General features: G+C 23.7%; 1 protein-coding gene across 1 annotated transcript in view; it reads left to right on the top strand.

The window, feature by feature from the left end:
- Positions 1 to 433: 433 nt before the first annotated feature.
- Positions 434 to 7,894, top strand: part of LOC136985752 (glutamate-gated chloride channel-like) — a 169,687-nt gene continuing 162,226 nt past the window's right edge. Inside the window, exon 1 of the mRNA XM_067283099.1 lies at positions 434 to 672. The gene's annotated coding sequence lies outside the window, so the exon portion shown is untranslated. The remainder of the gene's footprint in view (positions 673 to 7,894) is intronic.

Below are 7,894 nucleotides of genomic sequence, written 5' to 3'. Positions count from 1 at the left end.
ATGTACATTATTATTTACAAAATAAAAATCGTTTTATAAATTAAAAATGTGTGCGTGTATTTACCATTAGAAAGGAGACGTAAATATAATTTATAAAAAAACATAGAACAATAATTTAAATTATCAAATATGTATATATATATATATTTGCAATGATGATATAAACTCGACAAGCAATCAAGATGATTGATGATAGAAGAAACATCATCTATATTAGATGAAGAGATTATTTTTATACAAAAACGCTTTTATTTAAGGAGCGAAATCTGAATATAAATAGATATATGTAGATACATAGACAGATAAAGGTGTCATAAAACATATTTTTTCCTCTTTACAGTGATAACAAGCGCCATCCTGTCGAGCTGGAGAACACTAGAATGAAGTTAGCTTTACAGGTGCTATGTGTTCTGCGCATTCTCGATAGTTGGCGTCACTCACACGCCAGCTTAAAGCAGCTTTGGTACTGTTTGAAGACCGGTGCGAGGACAACTAACATCTCGCAGTTTATACCAAACCAGCCTGCACCTTGGGCGGTTTCGCCTAACAAGGTTGGTACCGAATTTATGTGTTGAGTGTGGTGACGCATTTACAGTGTTAAAGAAACAGTTGGCATGGAGCGCATCCATGTCTTTGCTTTTGGATAAATATTAGTCATCGGGAGGTAGACACGTAAGTAAATATTATTTATTTTGCACGTTCTACAATTTGCATGCGTGTTTCTCTTTTCTTTTCGTTTTATGTTAATTTTTAATACGTAAAATTATTTATTCTGCCTGTATTATTATTATTAAATCCCGTATCTATAGAAATTATATTGAAATCACGTGTCACATAATCATTCTATGAAGTCGTAAAGATTCTTTTAGACTTTATGGGTTCTGATCATAAAGTAAACGACAAATTTGATCACGTGCCTTATTTCTGTACGTTTAAATATGTAAAGAATTCATTATTCATTATATGTGTTCATTTAATCACAAATAAAGAAAAATAAGTTTACGAAAAAGAATAAACTTTATCAATTGATTATTTTTTAAATTAATTTAATGATCCAACTCTGTAAATAATACATTTTTTAAATATATTTATTTATTTATATTTACGTAAGAAATAATTTAATAAATATAAGTTTAAAGATTTATCATCAGATGATTTATTTTATAATTACAGTATTAATATGTAATATTTCAATGTCTTATCTTATCAGCGATTATTTATATAATATTACTTCCTACACTCTAACGCCATGACTTTTTATCGCATTTAATGGTATTTATAACTTAAAAATCTATATTTTATCACTTATAAAAGCATATTTTTCGATCACAAATGAATTGTTCGATAGGAGATTTTTGTATTACTATTAAATTAATCGAATTAAGTTGCATTTTTATAGTAAAACTGGAAGAAAATAGCATATTTTGTTGACAAGATGCAACACAAAACTCTTGGGTGTATCCAATATCATTAATCGAAAGAATTTTTGATTGCAAGATTAATTAAATAGCATTAATTTAGTATAATTAACATTGCTTGAGAAAAAGAATCACACCGATTTTTCTGTCTAATAATATAATTTGATTAGAGATTAAATTTTTATTAAATAATATTTTATTTTATTGAATATAAAGCTATCATATATAGACCCTTATATATACATTTTAATCCATTAAATGAGAAGATATACATTTAAAAATTAAATTAAGTTTATGAGATATATTTTTTGTTAAAATAAAACTGTCCAACTTTATTTTAATATATTTAAATTTACTTAATTTCCTTCTTTAATTAAATAGATAATAAAATAAAATTTATCATACGCAAGAGAATAAAACGATTATAAATATATGCAACCGAAGGATAATGTTTAATGTGTCTCTTGTTATATCAGTTAAATGAATGGAGTATATTGACTTAAATAATGAAAAATATTGTACTTTTAACTAGTTTATATTTTCGATAATATTTAAATATATATATTTTGCGTGCGAGAGATATAAAAACAGACTAAAATTAATGTTTTCGTTCGGTGCTATAGTTACTTTAATGTAAATTTCTAAAAAAACAATGTCAAGTTCGCTTCATTCCAAAATTGTGTGTCATCAGTGAAGTGCTGTTATTGATGATATTGTTCGATATCGTTAGTACGTAATATCAATCATTGTACAGTTTTATTGTATTCAGTTAATGATTTGTGTGTACAATATATTTATTGATTATTAATAATGTAATGCAAGGCCGTGCACATGGAGGGTGTTTCAGGGGTTTTACCCCTCCCGTTTGGCAATTCGGCTACAAAAAGATATTGCTATGTTAATATAACAGTGTATTGTATAATATTTATTTTATACCCGTTCAGTTCCTCCTTACTCTACTGTATTGTTTATTCTATATACCTATTGTATATTGTAAAAATTAATGAATTACTCGGGCCTTATGTAATGAAGCACAGGAAATTGTCTCATCTAGAAAAAGATATTTATTTTATTTTAATATATTTAGTAAAGTATTATTACGTAAAGATTATAAAAATATAAACTTTTGGATTTTTTTTATTTAGTTATGTTAAAAAGGAATTAAGTATAAGAAAAATTTTAACTCATAATTTTCTTTTAAAAACTCCAACAACTTTATACAATATTATAGATTTTTCTTTAATACTGCATTTAATATGATCGTCATTATTATAGTATGATATATATATATATATATAGAATAGTAAGTTTAATTTAAACTAAATACAATCGAATGGCTTGAAAAATACATAGAAAAGTTGTTTAACTTGACAAAACATTTTTGCTATTTGAAGATACAAGCCAGGAAATGAAGGTCGTTATTTACAATGAATCCCATCAAATAAAAGAACACAACTAACTAAAAATACACCTTTAGAAAACTTTTCTCGAATAGATGATAGACCCTTCCCCTTTAATATTTTAAAACAAATATTATTAATACAAAATAACTCTATTTTTTTCCAAGAAAACTTTATTTTTAATAATAAAGAGTAGTGAAAAGTTTCTACTCATTTTAGATTTATTTAGAGAGTATTTTACGTTGTCAGTTCAATCTGTCAGCAATTGTGGAATAGACCTCGGGTTAAATCGTTATTTTTAGTTCATAAGAAAATAGAAATTACATTATTACGGACAAACAACTTGAAGATTCCTACGATATATTTTTGTTTTAGTTGTATCTTTCGGTGTAAGAAGTTAGTTACAACTGAAATCCTTAGAGGTAGGAGAAAGAAATTTGTTTCCTTGATAATAGCCCTTGAGAATAGAAACCAACAGACGGTGATAATAGGCATTTTATATGCTTTGGTTAGCTTATATATATATATATATATATATAAATTTACTATTAAATGTAAAATTAATTTTCATTTTAACGTGACAAATCGGATATTATCTTCCATATTTAAATAAATAACATTTAAAAATTTTTCTATATTTAAAAGAAAGCAAAATTTCTTTGATATTTTTATTAATATCAGTTTATATTTCTTATTTATTTACACGAATTTAAAAAAAAATCCACGAAAATTGGCGTGGTTACAGATAAATAAAATTATTTTCTATATAGAGTGAGGTTGATATTTTTACAAATTTAAATTAAAAAAAAAGAATAAAAAAAAATAATATATACGCATTGATATTAATTAAAATTATTTAATTTAAATAAATAATCAATGCGTATATATTATTTAATATAAAATGATTGAAATAATTTTTAAAGAATGAGACTTAATAGAATTTTTATAATTATTCGTTACTTCAAATCACAATTAATGAATGATATTTATTATAACATTTAAGCAAAATGTTCTTTTATTATTTTAGAAAAGAAAAATGTTAGATTTTCAGTATTCATCCTTAGAAAATTCGGATTTTATCAATTCACATACCTCGAATTGATCAGGCAAAGAATAAAGGTTAAAACAACAATCTCCTATTGTTTGATACTGTAGTTGTACTGTAGAAAATGACCGTGGCCTAGATGCCAGATTCACTGACTACACGCTGCTCGACTGATTCGGACCATTTTCAAATAAAGATTTACAATTGATTCATTCTTCTGATATTGTAATTCTGATGATTTTTAATTTCTTATGAACAAATAAATGAAAGCGAAAATTGTTCACTTCTATTCTACCCGGAAGAAATTATATAAAATTTATATTAAACTATATATTCTCCTCCAAGCGTATATAAATTACAAAATCTATTTTATTAAGTTGAACTAAAGCATAATTAGCATGGCATGTAATATAAATTCAGTTTATTCTTATATTTATACATGTATTTATCATGCACAGAAACTCACAGAGATTGAGAGAGGCCCAGACTACTTATTTTCTCGAGACCCTCGGCATATTAAGAACTGTATTATATTTTTCAAATAATAAAAATTGACAAAAATAAAGAATTTATTCGTTAATATATAAGAAATTCAAAGGAATTAACAACTCAAAACAATCGTTTTTGAGACTACTTAAATGTGAGATTCGGGCCTTATGGCTCTGTTGGCTCTCCTCTTATATCAGGCCCTCTAATATATATTTTGTTTAATAATTTATTTCTCTTATTTCCCACTATTCTATAGGGAATTAACTAATAACAAATAAATTATTATCATTATTATTACTTATAATATTTTATAAAAAAAATAAAATATCCACTTTTTATCACTAAATAAATTATTTAATTCGCTTATATTGACTCGAGACTCGAAAATTTCAATCAATTTTTGATTATATTGGTTTACTATATACACTGATATATAGTTATTATAGTAGTTTGCAAGTAATGGTCACGAGTGATTGGTTGCAGTGAGGTTAATAACTCGAAAGAGGAAACCTTTTATGGGATGATACTATCCAATATGAGTATCACTGCATTAACAATAATAAAATAATAATAAGATAATACTCAGTAAGTAAGTTTAGACATTGGAAATTCTCATAGAATCTTACATCAATGATATAAAACTTCTTGCAATAACGAAATAAAACTTTAATTTATAGATTTTTTAACGTTAAAATATTCAAAAAAAAGACTTAAATTTATATTTAAAAAATTGGTTTAATGTAACTTTGCAGTACATACTTTTGATAAGAAGATAATACCGAATTATAAGAAGAAAGTCAAAACTTAACATTATCGATCTGTTCGAGAGATTTAACAATTAATCAAAATTTTTAGAAAGTAGAATAAAGGCTAATAAAGAACTTCTTTATGACCTTTGGGCCTTTGTGTGTGATAATAGGATTACTAGCACCATGAGATATTTCTGTATTTATCAATGAAAAAGAAAAAAAAAATGTAATAGTTGGGATGCTGAAAAAGGTTCTTCATGTTCATCTCAACTTAAAATTATATTTAAATTCGCTTATTAAGATTAGTTTTTATTAAGTTGCAAAATTTTTATAGAAAGTAAATTTTAAAATATCTTTTAAGAAGATTTAATCATCCTTTATTTTTTTTAAAGATGTTTAAGATTTATTTATAGATGGTAGCATTTGATAAAATCTCAGATTTTCGTTGAGAGTTTACTACCTTAAAAGTTTATTAATATTTTATATGATTAAATAATAAATATTTAACATTTTTAAATAGTTTATTATTAATCCAACATATTTTATAAGTTTATTTTTACAGTATAAAAATTGTTAATATTTTATTATAGTCAAACAAGATGGCCGCTGTTTATAAATGGTCGTTATTGAAGGTTTGACTGTATTATTTAATATATTAAAAATACACATTATCACTTATAAAAAAATACCTTTATTACTTCACTTAATTTTAAATTTTTAACAGTGTTTTATAGAAAAAAATAATAATAAACCTGCCTAACAAATACGTAAGAAATACAGATTTATATTTAGATAATTTTTAAAAATATTTTGTCATGTTTAAGCTTTAATTTACCTAAATTGCTACTTTTAAATGTTAAATATTGACTAAGAATAGTTCTTAAATGATATTATTGATAAAATATAAAAAACAAAAGATAATTTCATGTATTGACCCATTGATTTATCGAAAATCAAAATAAAGTAAATAAGAAAAATGTATTTATCCCATTTCTAGGAAAAAATCTAAGTTTTCTATTGCATAAATTTAGGTTAACAGTTCAATAGATTTCAAAATTATATAACATATCGATAGAGATAAAAGTAATGTTAAACAAAATTTGAAGCCTACATTTATATATAAACTACTATAACAAAATTAAGTGTAATTACAATTGCTTAAATTGGACTCATTATTAACTAAGTTTAAATGTTTGTTGGAGAAACATAGGAATTTAGATTATGTAGAACTTAAGTTACAATTATTAAAAGATATAGATTAATAATAATTAACTTCCTACTGAATTAATTTAAGTAACTTCATGTTTATTATATACATTCATGAATAAATATTAAGTAAATTTGATTAATCGAACGTAAAATAATAATTTTCTTATTTATTTTTAATGTAAGATTTTTTAAAATTGTATATTCTAATTATAATCGCATTAATTGTAATTTATATTTGATAATTATAAAAATTAAATTAAAAATATTACTTATAAATATAAATTATAATTAAATAAATGCTAAAATACATTTCATAAAAGTCAATTTTATAACTTTTACCCGAAATTTTGCTAAAGATTTATTTTTCATTTGTAGACATTGCTTATTAACATAATTAAGTTCTATCATATTTTAATTTTAATTAATTTATCTTAACAAATTACAATTATTTTATTTGAATATTTAATTAAAATTAAATTATTAATTTGAGATTTTTCTTGTAAAAAAAAAAAAAATTGCAATTTTATAGAAAATTTCCTGAATTAGAAGTCATTTTTAAAGAGATTTATTTTTAATTTTAATTCAGCGGAAAATTTATAACGTTTAATTTAATAACATTTAAAAAAGTTCAAGCATTAAATATATAAATTATATAATTGAAAGGGATATTATTTAAATTATTATTATTATTATTATTATTATTATTATTTTGTTTTAGAAATGCTTTTAAATATTTATTAAAATATCTAATTATATCGTGAATAAATTTATAAAACTTTCTATTATATATGCTAATATATCCAATGGAATTTACTTAATTCGATAATACTTATAAGATTAGTACTTTAAGATCACGAATAATTTAATTTTTGATTTTTATTTTTAAAATCTTCTCTTAATCCCCAAATATTCAAGTTTTGAAATTATTTAAGAATATTTTAAAATTAAAAATAAATAAAGATTTTATTAAATATATATATTTAAAATATTCAGATGTTTTAATACTAAACATGCGTTAAATGATAAAAATTAATTATAAAATTTAATTATATTTAAATCTTTCATTGGACATAATTATTATTATACAGTCGAACCTCCAATAACGGCCACCTCCGATCAACGGTCATTTTTACTGTTTTTTTTACTGTTTCAGTGTTCGTTGTTTAGAGGTTTGAGTGTATATAAATAAGAAAACTCGGGTTAAATATCGGGTGATAGTAATTAAAATACCCCTGTTTAGCGCTGTCTAGAGAGATATTTAATAGCCCAAATGCGACTAAATCTGGCGTGGTGACATTTCAGAACATGCGAAAGATATTTTCGTAATCCGTAAAATTAGTATCAAAACTCGCCACTAGGGCAAGTTTTGGCAGTATCATTTGTGGGAAATGTGGTTTATCGAGGACATATTGAAAATTGGCAGCCTGAAAGACAGGATCGTATTGCTTGTGTGCAGCACCATAGAGGATCATTGAACATACTTTCATCAGCTTCAGGTTTTACAGTTTCATAATGGAGACCACATTCAGCAGTATCGCTGCATTATTAAAACCTCTTTACAGTGAGTTTGTACAAGTAAAATGT

This window comes from Centruroides vittatus, unplaced genomic scaffold (assembly GCF_030686945.1).
Source record: "Centruroides vittatus isolate TY-2023 unplaced genomic scaffold, ASM3068694v2 contig_976, whole genome shotgun sequence".
NCBI lineage: Eukaryota > Metazoa > Arthropoda > Arachnida > Scorpiones > Buthidae > Centruroides > Centruroides vittatus.
This window is presented reverse-complemented; position numbering and strand designations above follow the sequence as displayed.